The sequence below is a fragment of the Anastrepha obliqua genome, chromosome 1 (genome assembly GCF_027943255.1).
Source record: "Anastrepha obliqua isolate idAnaObli1 chromosome 1, idAnaObli1_1.0, whole genome shotgun sequence".
Classification (NCBI taxonomy): Eukaryota; Metazoa; Arthropoda; class Insecta; order Diptera; family Tephritidae; genus Anastrepha; species Anastrepha obliqua.
The window spans coordinates 77026896-77048154 of record NC_072892.1 but is presented as its reverse complement, the minus strand read 5'-3'; the positions used below and the strand labels follow the sequence as shown (position 1 = coordinate 77048154).

Here is a 21259-nt window from a genome sequence, read left to right as displayed (position 1 = left end):
TCCTAGAAAACAAAGGTTTGAATTTTATTTGAAATTGTACAGAACTTTTAACATAACTGATGTATTTCTAAACTACTTATATACTGACTCTTGTACATATGCATATCAAACACCAGAAGTTTTATTTGTGGATGGCAACGCTAAGTTTGATCCGAGAGAATTAAAAATGAATAGTCATGAAACAAATTGAATTGGAACTGATACCACTACTTCTGCAATGTGCATATGTAGATACTAAAGAGTATAATCACTCTCTCTGAGTCTGAGCATAATCACATAGATATGCACGCACACAAATACACAAATAAACTCGTCGGTATGTCGTGGGTATAGGTAAAAGAGAATTTTCCAAATAACAAAATGTTTAGTTGCTGTTGTCTGTTGGCTGGTGTAAGACGTGTAATTATGTGTTGGGGGATTTAGTTAGTTTTTTATTTTAATGTTTTCCGGCTTTACGACTACATTCAATGGCAAAAATGTGAAGTGCAATAAAAGTACATTAAAAAATCTGTGTTGTGTATAAATAAGTAAAGTGTGTCATCTCGCCAAATTAAAACGCAGTGACAGCCTATTAAATTTGTGCGTGTTATCGAATTACAATATTAGTTTTGTCTCCGTAAATCGCACCCAATAAATAAACCGATAATTTTTTATATAAAATCGGTGAAAAATGTATAATCTTTTACTCATTCTTGTTATACGTACATGTATGTAGATTGATCAGTGTTGAATAAATTATATAGTATATGTATGTACATTTGTACATATGCACCTTCATTGTGTATTTTTATCGCTGCTGCTCTCATCCACTTCTACCTACCGCACACTCGTATATTTTCTTCTTTCTACATATTTTCAATATAATTTGTAATTCATATACATATTATATATGTATACATCCATACGTATGTATGTATGTATGTATATACGTAGGTATTCTTGTGAACAGATGTGTAAGTATGTGATGTATGTATATGTATGTGGCTATATTAAAACCGATGTGTAGGAAAAGAAGAAATTGCCAAAAAAAAAAACTGGCTAAAATTTATGATTTGACTTAAGAGGTGGCGCTACCAACAGTATGTTTTAAACTTGGAAACAAATGTGTATCTATGTGTGTGCATGTATGTTCGTATGCAGATACGTATATACATATGTATGTAAGTAAGTAATGTGAATGAACGCATGCATCTATTTGTAAAAATTATGTTTGCATGTGTAAATGTATGAATTTTAAAGCTATATTTTGAAATTAAGTCAGTAAATATAATAGATATACGATTATACATATAAAATAGAAGTTCAAAGCAAAAATTTTAATTATACATACATACATACATACATATATTTACTCATTGAAATGGGCATAAGGAACTATTACTTACAAAATATTGAAATTCACATGAGCTAAAAATCTAGTTCGGTAGCGTCTTAAGAATGTAAGATTGGTCCCCTAGAATTTTCTGTGCTAATTTAATTTCTCGTTCATTTAAATTACGTTAACGGCAGTTTTCGTTGAGATGCTGTCATTGAGAACAGACCAAATGCTAGTCGGGCTATATCCCACAACTAATTATAAGTTATCTTTTCAATTTATTGACGAGTCCGATTCAGTATCGATAAGCATCAAACCATATTCCCGGAGAAGCAATTAAAATCTTCGTGAATTCTCACCCCATGAATGAAAAAACTAATATATGCCCTGCATGAAACTCACAGCCTCCTCACATGCTTCCGAAAATCAGTTCGTCTAGCTCCCCTTTCCCCACGTAACAGCACGTCTCTTGGTCTTACCGTTAAATTTTAGATTAGATTTAGTGATTCCGTTAGATTAGTGATCAATATTGCATTTTTTGTGTTTTTATATTCCTTGCATGGATACAGTAGGAACTTTTGGGATTCAAGTAGAAAAAGCATTTAATACCAAATTATAGAGACTGCACAGCAAGGCGCAGTAAGCCAATAACAGGACTTTACTAATCAATAATTTTAACTTACCTAACAAATCCCACATACATACATACATGTCATAAAAAGTGAAGACACAAAATCAATCGTTTTACTTAAATCATACAAATGTTCATGTGCAATGACGAATAATATTAAATTTCTACATGTCCAATAAACTCAAAGCACCCACAATACATAAAATTAAGGTTTAAAAAACATTCGTGGGATAGCACAATAACTTGAATATGCTGTGACTTTTTGCTCGAAACCAAATAAAATATTTTTGAAATGTACATTTTGTATTTTGTATTGTTTCAAACGCGTTCCTGAAACATTATGCCTTTTCCGAACAGTAGATTGTTAATATGCAAAGTCTTTCATTCCAGAAGTTAGAGGAGGTATCACCAAAAACTAAACCTATACCAATTTCGGTGAAGTTTCACGTGAATTTTTTAATAAAGAGCAAAATCGTCGCGCCCTTCAATTCATAATTTTTCAATAGTAATGTTATTATTTACGGGTGGAAGGGGGTGGGCGGCTTAATATATGTACATATGTATGTATACACGTTTCTTTATCTACATTAATATTTTCGATGCATTTTCGAAAATGAAAATATGTAGGTTAAAATAAAACAAAATAACTTCATACAATATATATATATATGTACGTAAGTATTCTTACATTTTATTGGTACATACATGCATATGTATATAGGCCTTTATCTATGTGTTTATAATTTTCCATTGCTTCTACACTGACTTAAAACCTATCTTAAAACATATTTCACTTGCATATGAATATACATATGTATATGTAATATAAAAATAACTAAACAGAATATTTACATACATAAATGTACATACATATAATATATATATGTATATGTGTTTATAAGCATATATGCACTATATAGTGATATATGTAAGTATCTCGTGTACGGTTTCTGCGAATTATTAACTAAAATATGGATTATATTTGGTTACCAAGCAGATAAACAACGAAAAGTGCAACTCGAAATGTGAGTGAGTTTGAATAAAATACAGTAACATAATGCTTTCCACAACAACGTTCATATACAATTGCATGTATGTACATACGTATAAATGTAAATAATTATGTAAGCCCATACATATCTACTATGTTTACTACGGATGGCAACAAGTGTATCGAGTAAATAATTTCAAAAAATCATACATCAATTTAGGCAATACTACCGGGTGTGAACAAATGTTTTTAAATTTATGCTGTGAAGCGAAACAACAAAATTAAAAAGCTTAGCGGTGGTGAACCCAGAATCAGCCAGTTAACTATAAAATATGCAAATTTGCATCTATCAATATACATATATACCTACCATGTACATGCACATAAAATTTGAATAAATTTATCGTGTATGCCAATGTAGGAGGGAGAAAGGAATGAACTTATAATAAAAAATAAGTGAAAACGCAACAAAAACATATCGAAAATATACAAATACAATTCACTTAAATATCATTAGTGCTGCAATCAACACTTTAATCAATTAATCTGGCGATAAGAAAAACTATCTAAACTTCGGATGTTAGCGATAAAATTATCATGTAAGTACAAAATTTGTATTGCTATTTCAGAGCTGTTTAAATAATAAACACCTACAGCCATACATACAACCAGATATGTATGTACACATGCACACACATATGTATACGTATATAAGTTCAACAAGTATTGCGTTATATAATACATGTCAGCAAATATTGTGCATTTTCTGAGTAACTTTTTTCCTTTAGCTAAAGATTACCTTTTACTATTTTTTAATCTTATTTTTGCTTTGTTTTTGGAACTTACGACAAACGTAAAAATAGATAAATTGTAAGAAATTCGGTAATTAAAAAAGTCTGATCATGAAAGGGGCTGCGTAAAACTTAACCACGATTGCTTTTATATCAGAATTTGAAGCAGACTGGTTTTAAATTATTTGCGGTGAACTTGAATAGATATCATTGAATTCTTCATGTTTTTAAATTGAATTCCCTTTCTTGTACCTTTGAAATTACAATGTTCGCTGACCCGAATTTTATAGCTTTCATTATTGCTGTGATACTAAATGGTATCAGTGGTATACAGTTCACAATTTAAACCATTTGAAACTAATTAAAATACATTTCATAGATTATGCTTTTCACAGTAATGGCTAACTGATTCTGCAGGAATTTTTATATTATTTTATATTTGCTGTATAAATAGTGATGGACAAAATTTCCGGCATAGTATCATCAAACAATAAGCAATCGAGCATAGGAATAAAATGCAAAAAATATATTAATTAAAAATGAAATTAATTGTTAATTTATGAAAAAATGGAATTAAAATTGAATTAAAAGTAAATTTAAATTAAATTTAAAATAATTTAAAACATCAAGTCATCTCACTGTTGGATTGGACGAAGTACTCGGTATTCAAAATCGTTGCATATACTCGTATATGTAATCTACAAGTAAAACTAATTTTAGTATCTATGTAGTTTGCATTAGTTTTTGCTTTATAACTTCTTTAGGCCTATTTTGCACAGATTGTACCAAGTTTTTAGTGACTCCGACTGATATTTGTCGCCATTCTTTTAGGATAACAGCTTTTAGTTGATTTTTTGGTGTTATAGTATGCCTTCTTATTCGTTTTCTCAAGCTCATTCCACAAATGTTGGATTGGATTGAGCCTGGTCGATTAGGAAGGTGTTTTTAATACGTGAACGAAAATTGTGCGGTATCCAAAGTCACACTATTTCGTCGTGGTCTGCGCATCATTGTCTTGCTGGAAATATAAGTTATTGCCTAAGTTCAATTCCGTTGTACTTTTCTTTAAATTAAAATATTAAAGATGTCTTCTTTGGTCATTGTATTTTCAATGAAAATATGTTCACCGACTTCTGACTACAAAACCTCAAAAATTTGTGGTACGCTAATATACATTTTTTTTAATTACATATAATTTTATAGTTCTAAACGCACATTACTTATCAAAAGTCTCCTTCTGCATATTCTAGCGTTATAACCTGCTTCATTTAGGATCCATCGGATGGTGCTTGAGCTAACCGCATGCTATTTTTCCGAAATGGTTGCTGCAATTTGTGAGGAGCTGCTTTTTGCTCTTTTTTTGGTAAAATTAAATGATGGGGAGAGCAGTATACAAATCAAGTTTGTGCGAGTTTTATCGAGTCATTATCGAGATGTACGCATGTATATAAAAGTGGGCGTGGCACATCTTGTGTTCATTGTTTACATCACATTTGAATAATTTTGCTTCATTTATAGCGGATATATCACCTTACCATTATATGGTAGGTGGGCTTAATTATAGACTAATTTCAAACCAAATTACCTTGGACAAAAGGTAATATGTGCACAATGTTTGCTCGAGTTACCTCTAGGCGAGATTTTCTGATCAATTTTCATTGCTGGATACTGCCAATAGAAAATTTGGACTGCATCCAAACACACAATGCATAAAATTGCCCAACAATTTCTGCACTAACACGTGAGGGTAAACCATAGAAACCATAGAATCTGCGCTTATGACAATAGATGGATTACCTAAAAATATTGCGAACCAAATTGCACTACATTAAAGTTAAATTTATTGCTATAATTTAAATTAACAATATTGTTTAGACTTAAAAATCAATTTTTATTTAAAAAAATTAATTTTATTTATTACACCTGAATGTAATGTGCAATAAAAAGTGTATACCAAAAGCGTTTTCTAAAGACTGCTCACCCAGCAATCTCTCATATTCTTCCATGACCTTAAGGTATTCTTCACTATAATGTTTCCCTGGCTCCGCGTTGAACAATCGTCCATATACATACATATATGTTACATACATACATACATATATACAATGAACACCTCCGTGTAAGCACCAAAAGCGCCTATTTTAACATAGTGCCAACGTTGGCAAGATTTGACTCGACATTGTCGAGACCTTCGCTAAGAGGACTAACGTCAAAATGGCAAAGCCGGACGGCAATTTATTATCATTTTATAGTTGATGGGGCGGTTTCAAATGATTTATCGTACAGATATATGGGTAATAATTATTACATCGAGATAGATTTTCTTAGTTGCCATTATATAAAAGGTCTTTCAAAAGTGAAGTCTTGATGTCAGTAGGGAATAATTCCTAGATGGTACCTTTTTTTTCATCTTTCACATTTGTCAAAAGACAAATGTACACTTTTACACGATAGAGTAATACCTTAAAATTATTGAAACTTATCAAGAAAATAGCGCGAAGTGTTGATAAGCAACCTTCAACATCAATATCTCGCCGTTCTCAACAATTAAGCATTCATGAATCGACTGTGTTGCGGATTTTATCTGAAGACGTACTCATGGTGTACAATTAAATAATGCCATTTTTCACATGTAGTTGTTAATAGCCGTATTTGGAATCAAAATAGTGGAACCTGAAAGTATCCAAATTTCTTTTGAAAGACCCTTTATGTATGTAACTTGTTGGCAAATCGTAAGTGATGCTGGGCCAGCCGTTAGTTTGAATTGAATAACTCTTTATAGATAAAAAAAAATTGGTTTGAAAACTTTTAGCTTTAAAGCAGTGAATAATAAGTGCAACAATCGGATTTAATGATTTGAAGAGTGGTAGTACAAAATTTCCTGCCGTGCTTTAAATATTGGAAGTTACATACATTTATGCTCCCATGAAAAAGCCTTTAAGCACAAAACAAAATATATAAAATATAATGAAAATACGTCCTATTTTCTAAAAGAAGTACACAATCTATTTTAAAAACTTACTGAAAGAAGAAAGTTTCCTTGCGGAGCGGATACGTATGTATGTACATATATGTATAAGATCTCATATGCAAACAATGTTAGACAAAAATTAGAAGAAGAATCATTAAACTCAGTCTTAAGAAGTTTTGCTTAATTTTATTTCCTAATTCTTTTAAGTTATATGGCAATAAATTTACCTAGCTCACTATGTTCGTTCCGACATTGCACGATGTATAGAGCAAAGTTGTGGCCAACATCAAACCGTCCAATAATAAGGATGATAGATTACCTGATTTGGCCATTCGAAGCAAAATTGTGAGAGTAAACTCGCACCTACTTTATGCCACTGTATGTAAGCTTTCAAATATAGGGTTCTTATGTACATATGTATTAGTGTCATTATCAAAAGAAAAAAGTTTAAATAACTATGCAAAAATTATCACAATTTCTTCTTTTATGCTATGTCAAAATTTCACGGCGATATCTCTTAGCAGTATCTCATCACATACATAAGGCATAGTAAATTGGAAACATTGAAGCCGATTTCCTCAACATTTTGGTTTTTTGGATTATGCCACTCAAGCAGTAAATGAGTGATATGTAGATATACATACATATGTAGTATATGCACATTTCTTAAACGTGTAGCCTATAAGCTAATTTGCAAATAGAAACCGGCGATATTTTATTTATTTAATATTTTATGCAACAATTCACAATACTATTGTTTCCAATTGTTGATTTGCGGCACTTTCGCACTGTTCAAATTTTAAAGAGAAATCAAAGTCCGAGAGAAATATCTGCATACAAACATACGTACTTAATAGAGGATGGCGCCAAAAAGATTTTGAAGAATTGAAACTATACACATATGTACACACATACATGTGTGTAAGTGTATCTACGTATGTGAGTAAAATATGTTCTCTTTGGCCCTCACTCCAATGAGATGGCCTGTCACTCAGGAATATATTCGTGATGTGGTTGTAGTTGTAGTATCTGTGAGAAATACAAATCCCATTCTCGTTTCGCTGCACAAAGAGTTCTGATTGCCAGTGTTACTGTTGAAATTTCAAAGATCGGAAAAAGAGATGCGGCCAAAAAAAGTGTCACTAATTCTTTATACCAATACTACTTTGACATTACGATATCTACCGAAATGTATGGTTTTTAATAATTATAGAAGAAAACAACTTGTGTCAAATAATTCACAACATATAACTAAAATTAGTAAAATCATATTGAACTGTTTCGTCATTTGATAACATTTTTTGATATGGTAGTTCCTAATGAACAAAGTATGTACATATAATAGATAGACATGAAAAACATCGCGAAAATACACCTGATGCTGGTTTTTCGCGTTAGATTATGACCAAAATTGGTTGCGTAAAAAATAAATAGTTTTCAAAAATAATAACTTTCTAAAAAAGATAACGTAAGAAAGAAAAAACGCGTAGAAAAAAACAAAAACAGATTTTCATAGGAAAGCTCTAACTCGGGCCAACTACACACATGCATACAAAAAGATATTTTAAATAAATAAGAATAAAAGAACGATTTCTATTAATTCTGTACTAAATAGGATTTTAAGCTTTGAGCTATTTAATTTTTGGTACTTCGATAGCATTCCATTTCTTTTTTTAGTTCACATCGTAGTACCATATAACCAAGCGCTCAACATTCCGATCGTGACCGCGTAAAAGGAAAATCAAATATATGTATAAAATAAAGTTATTAATATTAAAGGGGGCAAGAGTCGCTAAAAATTAAAAAAAAAAAATCCTTAAATTGTGGAATTTTGCTAAAAGTTGGGGTTAGGGGTTTTGCTTTCAAAAAAGGCCAATTTTTCTTTTCAGTCATATAACGGTAACACTGATGACTGCATAGGTGAAGGAACATATATATGTATGTGACTCGTTTTCACAAGAGTGTGTTCATAGATATCTAAATACAGTTACTCAAACTCAGAATGGGACTTAGCAATTTAAAGTTAAATAGTTAGTAAAAGAAATACATTACCCATTCAAAGTATGAATGCATTTAATTTTTTTCAAATATAATTCAACCAATAATTTAAAACTTCCGGTTAAAATAAAATCATTTCTTTGGATAAATTTTGGGTAGTGATTTTTAGTAGTAAATCGGTAAAGATATGCCCATAATTATTTACAGAAAAAGGGTTAATGTAATATTCAAATAGTAAAAACAGGAATTTTAAATTATTAACTGAAGAATTCACCAGAAAGCTTAAGTTTACTATCTCCGGTTATCATTTGAACTCGAGCATATGGGAACAACTATTAACGTAAGTTGATACACTGAATTTGAATCTTCCTATTGTGTGTCAAGTTTAACGCCACTAAAAATAAATATTGTATTCGATACGTGTTTTTTTTTCTTATAACGGTTTAAAACACACATATATCATTGTAAAGTCTGTTTAAGGTATTTCTTTAAGTTATATGGTATACTCGATATAAAAGTGATAAAATAATAACAAATAGTCTGCAGTAACCACTCACAAGCATTGGGTGTCGAAATTGTTTTATAATGTGCTCGTAACAAAACTGTACAAATGGTCGCTTGATATTCATATTTGGAATCTATGAATTCAACAAACGAGTAGTAGAAGCAATTTGGTCGTGGAAAAAGTATTTAACTCCGCAAAGTGAACTGAGTGATTTGACTCGTGAATCGAATTAATCTAAACAAAGTGCACTCGGGAGCACGGGACGCTTTTACAGTTTTTCGAAAAACAGGCAGCTCTACTGTGACATTAACAATTTATTTGATGTGATGAATACCCTATAGAAAATGATATGCTTACATGGGGCACAGGTATATATGTAGCAACCAACTAACAAAAAACCAAATCCTACTTTTAGTACTTATTGTCAGAGTCAGTCTAATATAATATATAGTGATAAATAATAAGGACTTTGTTAATTAGGAAATACACTGGAATGGCAACGCTGCAAAAGTAGCGATGTTCTTCTGAGGGGAAAATGTAGTATTGTAACTAATGAATATACTTTAAAAATATTTTTTGTTTATAAGCTAAAACATAATTTTTCAACAAAAGGCTACTTTTACGCTAGCAATCTTTTAAAACAAAGTTTAAGTGACAGTCTGGCTTTTATATTGAGAAAAAGTCGACATTTGAAGCAGAATATTTTACTTGCAATTTAATATCTAAATATATCAATTAATATACAACCTGTGTTTAGAATACATATGTACATATGTATAAATTAGCTGATTTGCTTATTCAAATACATACATAGTTTTGAAATATTTTTGAACAAATTTTCATACGAATGATGAATTGAACAGTGGTTTTGTGAAATCGGTACCTAGAATAAAAATCGTCATCATCTAAACCGAACGGATGACCTTTTTTTTATCAGTTTCTTGACGTCTCAGTAATGTGACATTGGCAGAAAAAACACTCAACTTATGATCTCAAGAAATAAAATCAGGTTGAAGCATACTTTAATTTAAATCGCGCTTTATCTTCTACTTCTAGTCGACTCTAACTTGGCGATGCCTAAGATCTAATTAAGTTAACTAATGTTGTTTTCTTTTCTCCTAATAATATCGGATTTATTCTGCTCTGCGCCAGGACTATCAAATTTTCCTGTTCCTTTCTGAGCATATATGTATGTATGTATATGCGTATGTACATAGGATTGCGTCTTATTTTTAAAACATTTCTCTCTGACATGGAATACCAGGCCAAGTGAATATTGGAGTTGTACGAAAAAGTTTAATTGTTTAATTGTAATTTTTTAATTGATTACCTACATGTATGTACATATGTACATGTACATATATACATACATACATATATATAATGTGATTTATGGAAGTGCTGTGTTTTTCTTGTTTTATTCTCTTAAATATTGCGTTTTCGCAGGTCGTATGACAATATTTGTGTAATGTTGTCATATAATGAGATGAAATTTTTTTTTTTTGAGAAGAGAAAACACGTTAAAATGAGCCGACTTGAATATAACTTGACTATGAACTATACGTCATTATGTTTATATTGAAAAGATTGCATAGCGTAAATAAAAAGCAGCAGTTGGAATTGAAAATCACTCAATCTCTTAGGAAATTAGCAGTTTAAAATTTGTACTTACGTACGCTGTGTCTCATTTTCTGTGTGAGTAACTGTATATACAATTAAATTCGTTAAATGCATACATACATAAGTATTTATTTTATATATGCATACACATGTAGAGTACGTTCATAAATTTGTTTGTATGTCCGCACCAGCTATAAACAAGGCGCCTTACCAAGAGAATCGGTTTGGTTTATTTTTTGGAGTGCCGTGGCGCGGTGAGAGGTGGTGTACCGCAGACGTGTTTGTCGTTATCTGGTTATTCACTGGCGTCGGAACGCTGGCACTACTCAACTCGTTATGTCTGTGTACGAACATACGATTGCATGTACAATACACATATATTGTAGGTGAATGCTGTTGTAAATGTATAAAGAATGTGTCTGTCTGTGCCACGCCGTGTTTGTGTCTGAATTCGAGGCGCCATTATGACGATGTCGGTAACGTTACTATTATTTCTTTTATTACGTCAGTGGCGCCCACTGGCGCCTAATGTTTAAGATGCCGCTGCACACCCGCCAACCGGTTGCCTTGCGTTATACTTGTTGTTCTTGCTCGTTTGCCAGTGTGGCTACACGCAAGTCCAAGCAAACAAGCTGTATGTATTATTGTTGGTTTATGACGCCACTGCGTTTCTGGCTAGCTGTCGTAGTGTCTGGTTTTCTGCCGTCAGCCACACGCCTTAGCACCTTACAGGTACTTACATACAGTTGTGCAGATGCATATGCATACTACTATATATGTCTGTATGTATGTAAACACATTCAACCATAATCACGTTTAGATACATACATATATAATATAGAGAGGGAGTGTGAGAGATAGCATTTATTTATGTACATATATATGTATATGCAGTGCATACATACATATCTATCTATTTATGTATGTATGTGAGTATTTACATATAACATTGAAGTAGATATTTGCCTAAAAATGCGGGAAATATTTGCAATGGTTAAATGAGTAAAATAAAATCGCAAAACTTAAATAACTCAGTAAGAAGACTACTTGTTAAATGCTTAGAAAAATAACTTGTGCTGTGTATTGTGCATATGTGTATATACATATGTGTGCACATGTGAGAAAAGAGCAAGAAAAATTCAACCTTTCCACTAATTACGTACATATATGTACATATGTATATTAGATACATAGTATATAAATAGGGCAGCCCAAAATATGTTCTAACATGTTTTTTGTCACGCATGCTAGCAACAAGCTGATGTAATGTGTAATCGTTTTACAAAAAAAATAACTAAATTAATTAAATGAATATGTCGTCATTACGTTCAAAATTAATAATAAACATTTCTGAATTATAATAAGTAATATTTGATGAAGTGAATGAAGTTAATATCCAAAGCGCACATTCACTACATATTTACACTTCTAAGTATTTACATACATACATATATAAAATTTATTCTGCGTGAGAACGACAATACTTCAGTTGCTCGTAATTCTATGCTATCTGGTATATTAATTTTACCACGTTTTAGCTTGAAGAGATTTTACCAGGTGGTAACATTGTTGTTTTTTGTTTTTTTTTTTTGTATACAAATCAGAGACATCGAATATGCTCGAGCTGTAATAATTGCGGCAGTGTTATTTTTTATGAGATAGCAGCACGTTCTATCACATAAGTTCTGCAACAATGCCATGCGTACTATCAGCAAAATGTTGACAATTTGATGGTCATCACTAGCTAAAGCTGAAATGAAGGAGGGGAAATAAGCTTTTATTTAATAAATACGACTTTAAAAGTCTAATATTTAGCTGGTACACAAGCTACAAGCTGTCGTAAGGGTTTTAATGCCTTAAGGGGGGAAGCTGGTCTAGAGCGCAAAAAATGGGCATATTTTATGAATTTATTTTGACTCAACAAAGGAATCAATCGAAAATCTGTGAAATAGGTTTAATAATATAGCTTTCATGGTACAAATACAAAATTTTTCGTCTGAATTAATTTCAAAATGGCCGCTGTCCAGCAGTTCTCCTAAGGCGCCTTTTTTTCTAGTGGGTCCATTGCCGAAGACGTAAACTCCTTAATTTTTGTCCTGGATCAAAAAATAAAATTTTTTTAGTTTCTATATAACAACAGAAAGAGACGTACGTAGGATTTTTTCGATATTTTGTTTTTTTCGCGAAATGGTGCACGTTTGAACAAAAAGTTACAATTTTCACTATAAAGAACGACATAAAATTGTTGATTAAAAAAAAAACTATGTAATATAAATAAAAAATCCTACGTACGTCTCCGGAGAAAGGTATTTCGAATGTATTGTCAAAATTTCGTAAGAATCGGTAAAGACTTGTTCGAGTTATGTCTTCGGCCAGTTTAAAAAAAGTGATTTCGAGAAAAACGCGTTTAAAGTTGTAAATAGCGTTCGGGGCATACCTGCGAGACACTGCCGTCGAATGAAAAATTTGGGCATTTTGACATTTTTGCTGGCATCCCTCATTTGGTATATTATTTCTAAGACCCTAAAGCACCTTTTAAGACAAAAAAAAATTTTTCGATTTTTTCAAAATTCTAGACCAGCTTCCCCCCTTAAGTCATAAAGTTTTAAACGGCTAAAAAATGTTTAGTGGGCCTAAAACCACAACCACCTATTTTTCACCTTGCAAACTACTGCCGTAGTCGATTAGGCTGGAATTTAGAACAATGCCGATCTTGGAATTTCTGGCAAACTATAATGTTTTTTTAATGAAACTTGGTGGAGATGTTAGTGAGGTGTTAAGGAACACTCTTTATAACTTTAAATTAATCGGGAAATAATAATTTTTTAATTATTTACATTCAAAATGCCCTTGGGAACATCAGTATAATTTGCCACATTACACTCTATATTTTTTAACATTTCACTATAAATCACCAAATATACACTCACACGCGTGTTTGTACCGATTTTTATGCTAATATTCCAATTATATCTATTAAAATTAAATGCAAATTCATTTGCCTATGCAATCACATTCCAATTTTAAGCGCGAACAAGAAGAAGATTGGAATTACAAGAGTATGGTGTTGCCGGATGCCTGCAAATGAAAACAAAAATTAAGTACTTGAGTTTAGTGTTAATGATGGGAATGGGGGTTATTGTGCCTGCTTACTACATACACGCATATGACGTTTTAATTTTGGGTTCAATGGTTTTAACACGGAAAGGAGTTTTACGCAAAAATACTGTGGATTGCGTAGCCGGAGTTGGACTGATGAGGGTTATTTTTTTGAAGTGCGGCCGAAGGCCGCCCACGCGAAAAGAAGTTCTACGCAAAAATACTGTGGATTGCGTAGCCGGAGTTGGACTGATGAGGGTTATTTTTTTGAAGTGCGGCCGAAGGCCGCCCACGCGAAAAGGAGTTCTACGCAAAAATACTGTGGATTGCGTAGCCGGAGTTGGACTGATGAGGGTTATTTTTTTGAAGCGCGGCCGAAGGCCGCCCACGCGAAAAGAAGTTCTACGCAAAAATACTGTGGATTGCGTAGCCGGAGTTGGACTGATGAGGGTTATTTTTTTGAAGCGCGGGCGAAGGCCGCCCACGCGAAAAGGAGTTCTACGCAAAAATACTGTGGATTGCGTAGCCGGAGTTGGACTGATGAGGGTTATTTTTTTGAAGTGCGGCCGAAGGCCGCCCACGCGAAAAGGAGTTCTACGCAAAAATACTGTGGATTGCGTAGCCGGAGTTGGACTGATGAGGGTTATTTTTTTGAAGTGCGGCCGAAGGCCGCCCACGCGAAAAGGAGTTCTATGCAAAAATACTGTGGATTGCGTAGCCGGAGTTGGACTGATGAGGGTTATTTTTATGAAGCGCGGCCGAAGGCCGCCTACGCGATAAAGAGTTCCACGCAAAAATACTGTGTTAATTAATTTAATTTAATTTTAATTACTTTATTATTTTTTGTGATACGCTTAATATCATTGTTTTTAAGTTTAAATGAGTTGTATGTTTTTATTTTCAAATTCATTTCTCAACTTTAAATTACAGCAAAAAATACTGCAGTTTTACAATGAACCTTCCACTGAACATCCCTGCGTGCGAACTTCGTTTTCATTTCAAGTGTATGGCAACACCAACTTTTCGCTAAATTATAGAACTTTAACATTAAATTACTTAAAAACTATAAGCCTCCGCAGGTTCTGTTTTCAGTTTTAAGATGGGGATACACCCCTCTATCACCCACTTTTTACCGTTTTTTCCAAAGCGATCGGCATTATACTAAATTCTAGCCGTCGATTAGCTCGCTGCATAACTACCACTCGGTAGTACCTCGAATACTCGATAGTTTCTCGAATCTCCGAGTATGAAACACCAAATGATAGAAAAAGTTGTTTCTAATAGTGGTCGTGTCGAGACGTAATGACAAACCTCCGAGTGGATTCCTGCGTATATGTACAAATACATATACATCCTGTCACATCCAAAATTATCCAAAATATTCGAGAGTATTATTTGCGACAGATTGTCATCTATCACTGAAGATAAAGGTATTCTATCCACATACCAGTTTTGCTTCAGGAAATCCCGCCAAACAGTGGATGCTATCAAATGCGTGGTAGATTTAGCAACATAAGCCATTGAAGGCAAAAGATGGCGAGGCGGGGAAAAAAGAGTACTGCGCTGTGGTAACTCTGGACGTTAGCAACGTATACTGGAAACCCTCGCAAAAATAGGGTCGCCTAGTTATATTATCAGAATAATTGAGAGCTATTTCACGGACCGTAGACTGCGGTTTAGAAGCGACAATGGCGCTGAGGAGTATATCGTAACAGCAGGGGCTCCTCAAGGATCAGTTCTGGGTCCACTGCCATGAAACTTAATGTGTGACGGGATTCTAAGACAGGATATGCCCCCTAGAACTAAAGTCATTTGATCCGCGGCTGACATCGCGGTGGTAATGGTGGCGCAAAATAAATCCACGAAATTAAGAGCATCGTCAGCGAATCAGTAAGCAGGATGAATGCTTGGCTAAGGTCTATGAAGTTGGAACTAGCTGAGCATAAGACTGATGTAGTCCTAATAAGCAGAAGAAAGATAGTAGAAACTATATGTAAATGTAAATGTTGAGACTGTAACTATTAGTTCAAAACCCGCTGTTAAATACTTAGGAGTGATGATTGACGGTCGTTTAAACTTCGAAACGCACATGGAATATGCTGTGAAGAAGGCATCGAGTGTGCAGTCTTGTCTGTTGCGAATAATGCCAAACAACGGTGGACCTAGCCACAGCAAAAGAATACTATATAGCAGGTAGTCAGCTCGGTTATTTTATATTGCGCACCGATATGGGCTGACGCACTGAACATAAATAGCTACACAAAAAAACTGATAGCCATCTATAGGCTAAGCGCTTTGCGGACTATCTGTGGCTTCCGTACAATTTCAGACGATGCTGTCTTCGTTATAGCCGGTCTAGTCCCCGTAGACATTTTGGCGAAAGAAATGCAGCGAGTGTATTTAAGGCTATTCTAGCCCGATGGTAGAGCAAGTCGTAAAAATATTGCAGAAAAAGAAAGGCGTCGTTCGATCGCCCACTGGCAAGACCGGTTGAACAGATCACCGAAAGTTAGATGGGCGCATATATACCTATTCTTACGACATGGTTAGAAAGGAACCAAACAAAGGGAAAACCAACTTCCATATAACCCAATTCCTTTCAGGGCACGGGGTGTTTCGAAAATACCTCCATAGATTCGGCTATGATATTCAGCAAACTGCGCAATCTGCATGGAGAGGGAAGAAGACGCTGATCATGTCTTTTTTCAATGCCCACGCTATGCTCCCGAAACCTGTAGCATATTAAACGGAGAGAATATTATCGATTTGATGCTAAAATCGGGTGATAACTGGAAGCGAATCTGCGCGCATGTAAAAGATATCCACACTGATTAAATATGCGCGGAGGTTCGTAGAAGAGGCGTACCTGGAGGACGTAGCGCCTATGGCAGCGAAAAATTGTATGATAATTTAATGAGAACTACTTCGTAATTGTTTCACCATCATAATGCTAAAGAATGGAAATTAAATTTGCATTTTCAAGATAATTTATTACTTCAGGATGCTGCTTTCAAATAATTACGTAACACGTTTAAGGTTAGATTTAAATTATTGATTGAAAGATCTCGCATCGTTACAATAATATATGTATCTTGAACTAACTTGTTACTGATCTGGAAGCTTTGCAAAAATTACAGTTGTACTTTTCTTGCTTTTTTGACGCGAATTCATTTATAATATCATCGAAATCAGTTTTTTCAGTTTCATCCCTTTCTGCACTTAATAATTGACCTAACTCGTTGCACTTTTTTTTGAGTTCTTATTCTTTTTCCTGATAAATAAGACCTTTGACATCGAAAAGGAATCCAAATTTTTCATTGATTTCATTCAACCGTACGAATCTTGCTTTCATTTCTTGAAATAGTCGATCATCCATATTTTTTATTCTTCTTCGGCGTCTTTCAGTTGCAACGTCCCCTTTTTGACATAAAATTATCCTTTCGTCGAGTGAACTATCAACGATGGCCTCTCTTTCATTTTTGAAATAATTTTGAAGAGCCTTCAAATCTTCAGTAGCATCGTGAGAATTTATCGTGGGATCTTGCAGCATCTTTTAAACGCGGTTAATGCGGATTAGTACTTTATTCAAAAATCCCAGCAAAAATCACTTCTTGTTTCACTTGTTTGATTCTTGTCTTCGGTAATTTCTTCAAGAACTTCCAGAATTTGATCCAAATGGTTTGATCCAATTTATTGTTTCTACGTTTGCACTCCATCTGGTTTCAGATTTGGATTTCATGACAACTGGTATAGCTTCCTTAAGTTTTTCCCAACGTTGTGTTGCACGAAAAAAAAATGCAGACTTTCAATCGTTCCAGAAAAAGTGACCATTGCTACATTTTGTTTTGCTGCATATACACCAACTAAGTTAAGTGAGTGATTGTCACAGTTTACAAACAATGCACGGCTATTTATTTCTGTCAGTTTATCATTCACGCCATTTTTGGGCCTAGCCATTACAGCAGCATTATCGTAGCACTGTGACCGACAATCTTCAAAATTCATTTCGTCTTTCTTTAACTGTTCTAAAATTCGCGGTAATTTCAATAAAGCCAAGAAAGGTTCCCTTCACCTGTACTGTTTTTTTTTTTTTTTCAAATAAATGTCCACGAACCGCACGACTTCTGACATTTCTCGCTGGCGAGTATACAAATTACAGAATCGACCATCCTGACTTCTTGTATCTTTATTTAAAACTGAAGTTCAAAATCGCGATTGAATATACATTGAATATACAAAGTTGAGGTGTCACTTTGCGCCCCCCTAGAGTGGCGCAAGAAACATCCAAAATAATGCAGCAATCAGTTATGCAATATTAGGTTGTCGTTATGCTGGTTAAAAACTTTTTTCAACGCTGTTTTTGGGTTTCTTACCCATAAAGGTTGATTTTTATTGTGATTGAAAAAAGGTTTCAAATATAACTGTATTAACACAATTTTCAGTCAACTTTTTGGACTCAAGCCAATGAAAATGGAGGGTGCATGTAAACCTTTGTCCGTAACCGTGTATACCGCCTTGATTAAAAAGTTCCCGGAGTATATTCAGAAAATTTAAAATAGAAGTTTATTCCTCAAAAGTTATATTATCGTCTTCACATGACTCCCCATCCAGATCTCGAAACTTTTCTGGAACTCTATTTTCCGTATAGACATCAGAGTCGTCTCCGATTTTTCCATTACTTCCTTCCGGCTGTTGAAACATGTTCCGCGTAATGTTTTTTTGACTCGATCAAACAGGAAAAAATCGCAGAGAACCATATCAGGTGAATTAGATGACTGTTGAATGGTTTTCGTTTCATTCTTGATCAAAACTTCAGGGATGGCATTGTGAGACGGTGGTTTGTTTTCTCACAAATCTTTTATTTTTTGACGAATGGCTTTACATAAACGTCTTAAACCGCCCAAATAATAGTACTTATTAACTGTCTGACTTTAAGGCAAAAATTTGTGGTGTGCGATACGGTTGTAATCTATAAAAGTCGATACATGAACATCGACTTCTTTTTTGACTGAAAACGCCCTGATTCATTCATAGCTCTTTACTCACTCGCTCGTCGTACTCATGAATGTTCAGTCGAAATCAGCCTTAGAAATCTTCTATTCTTTGCATGAAATTCAGGTCCTTTGGGGCCAACATTCCAGCAACATGGCACAAAACTAAATAATTAACTGCATTGTCCTGAATGTGCTCTAACAATTAGAAATGAATTAAAAATACTTCGGAAGAAGGTGCCATCCTGAAACCGTCCGATAAGTCCTAAGAGAAGCTAATTTCCATTGACGCATAGTCCGCAACACGCCACTTATCAGTGCCAAAACTCGTACTGCCAGATTGGACTTTGCAGGAGACTAAATAACTATGGATGAGAACTTCTGGAGCACCATAATTATTGCTGGCGAAAGCAATTTTGAACTTGTAGTCCCAGCCCATTCTACTCGCAATGCAGAAAGGCAACCGCAACTTCCGCATTACCCTTTGTCCGTCTTTCATCAGTCCCTTCGGATACCGCTAAATACTCAGGGGACAGGCGGCGAAAAAATTAATCACTCTATCGGAAGATTTACAATTTTTGCAAATGGCGGCGTACCTCAAAATGAATTATTTGCACTTGCCTAGTTGCAAAGCTTATGGTATCACTCCGAAAAACATAAGTTTCTTAGAATGCTTCTGAAAAGACATTGTCTCTGAAATATATATATATATATATATATATATATATAATTGGCTCGTACACCCTTTTTGGGTGTTTGGCCGAACTCCTCCTCCTATTTGTGATGTGCGTCTTGATGTTGTTCCACAAATAGAGGGACCTACAGTTTCAAGCCGACTCCGAACGGCAATATTTTTATGAGGAGCTTTTTCATGGCAGAAATACACTCGGAGGTTTGCCATTAGCTGCCGAGGGGCGACCGCTATTAGAAAAATGTTTTTCTTAATTTTTTTGGTGTTTCACCCAGATTCGAACCTACGTTCTCTCTGTGAATTCCGAATGGTAGTCACGCACCAACCCATTCGGCTACGGCGGCCGCCTTTGAAAAATATTTATGCCAAATTTATCTTTGATTCGCTATACTTACTTTTGATCTCTTTGTATTTTCGAACCATAAACATTTCTTCACTATTTCTTCATTATTGTTAGAAGGCCCTAAAATGAAATGATTACGATTTCAATAAAAATTTATGAAATTGGAAAAAAAACACTTACCCCTGAACGATTATAATTTTGCTGATTCACTGATCACAAAAAAAGAAATGAAAATGTGAAAAGCATATCTCGCGGAATTGCGTTCTTCTTTGCCTGAAATTCAGTAATCATAAATTTTTAAAAAAATATGCTCACAAAGAAATCTCAGTGGTTTCCGGGCAATTGTTTTCTTTGCTTTCCATTCGTATCCTATTTTTCGCACTGCAAGATACAAAAATCGACTGTCACAGGACAGACGCAGAGGGCGATAAACCCCTAGAATGTATTTTTTTTGCTATCTACAATGTAAGGCTGCGAAAATACTATCGGATCTAAAATAAAATGTTTTAAAGCGTTTACTTATACTTATGTAACTGGCTGGTAGATCCTTTGATATGAGTGGGTGGACCCAGTTTCTCCTTCAATTAAAGTTTGCTTCTTAATATCGCCCTACAAATTGATCTACAGTTTTATAAATATGTATATCCCTGAACGGCCGCCGTAGCCGAATGGTTGGTGCGTGACTACCATTCGAAATTCACAGAGAGAACGTTGGTTTGAATCTCGGTGAAACACCAAAATTAAGAAAAACATTTTTCTAATAGCGGTCGTCCCTCGGCAGCTAATGGCAAACCTCCGAGTGTATTTCTGCCATGAAAAAGCTCCTCATAAAAATATCTGCCGTTCTAAGTCGGCTTAAAACTGTAGGTCCCTACATATGTGGAACAAAGTCAAGACGCACAGCACAAATAGGAGGAGGAGCTCGGCCAAACACCCAAAACGGGTGTACGCGGCAATTATATTATATATATACAATATGTATATTAGGGTGGTCCAAAAAAAATTTGTATGCTGCCGCCCCCCAAAATAGTAAAGAATGAAAAATAAAAAGACCCGTATTTTTTTTTTTTTTAATTAGACCATATTTAATGGTGCCGCCGGGGCTTTGAAATATCCCATGTATTTTGCATGGGAAAAAAATACTTTTTCGTAGATTTCATGTAAAAACCTGGAAAATGAATATATTTTAACCGGATAACTCAGTTTCTCTTCATAATTGGTCAGGGAATAACAACCAATTATGAAATAATTAATTTTTTTTGTATTAACTATTTTCATAAAAGTAATATAAAATATTGTTTTTCGATTTTTTC

General features: G+C 34.1%; 1 protein-coding gene across 6 annotated transcripts in view; it reads left to right on the top strand.

The window, feature by feature from the left end:
* Positions 1–386: 386 nt before the first annotated feature.
* The window catches only part of LOC129249334 (mothers against decapentaplegic homolog 7), a 43562-nt gene continuing 22689 nt past the window's right edge, over positions 387–21259 (top strand). Inside the window, exons 1-3 of one of the 6 annotated variants that reach the window (XM_054889127.1) lie at positions 387–707; positions 2944–2971; positions 3158–3536. The gene's annotated coding sequence lies outside the window, so the exon portion shown is untranslated. Of the gene's footprint in view, positions 708–2940; positions 3039–3157; positions 3537–21259 lie in introns of all 6 variants that reach the window. The other 5 variants (XM_054889107.1, XM_054889116.1, XM_054889135.1 and 2 more) reach the window with 5 other exon arrangements.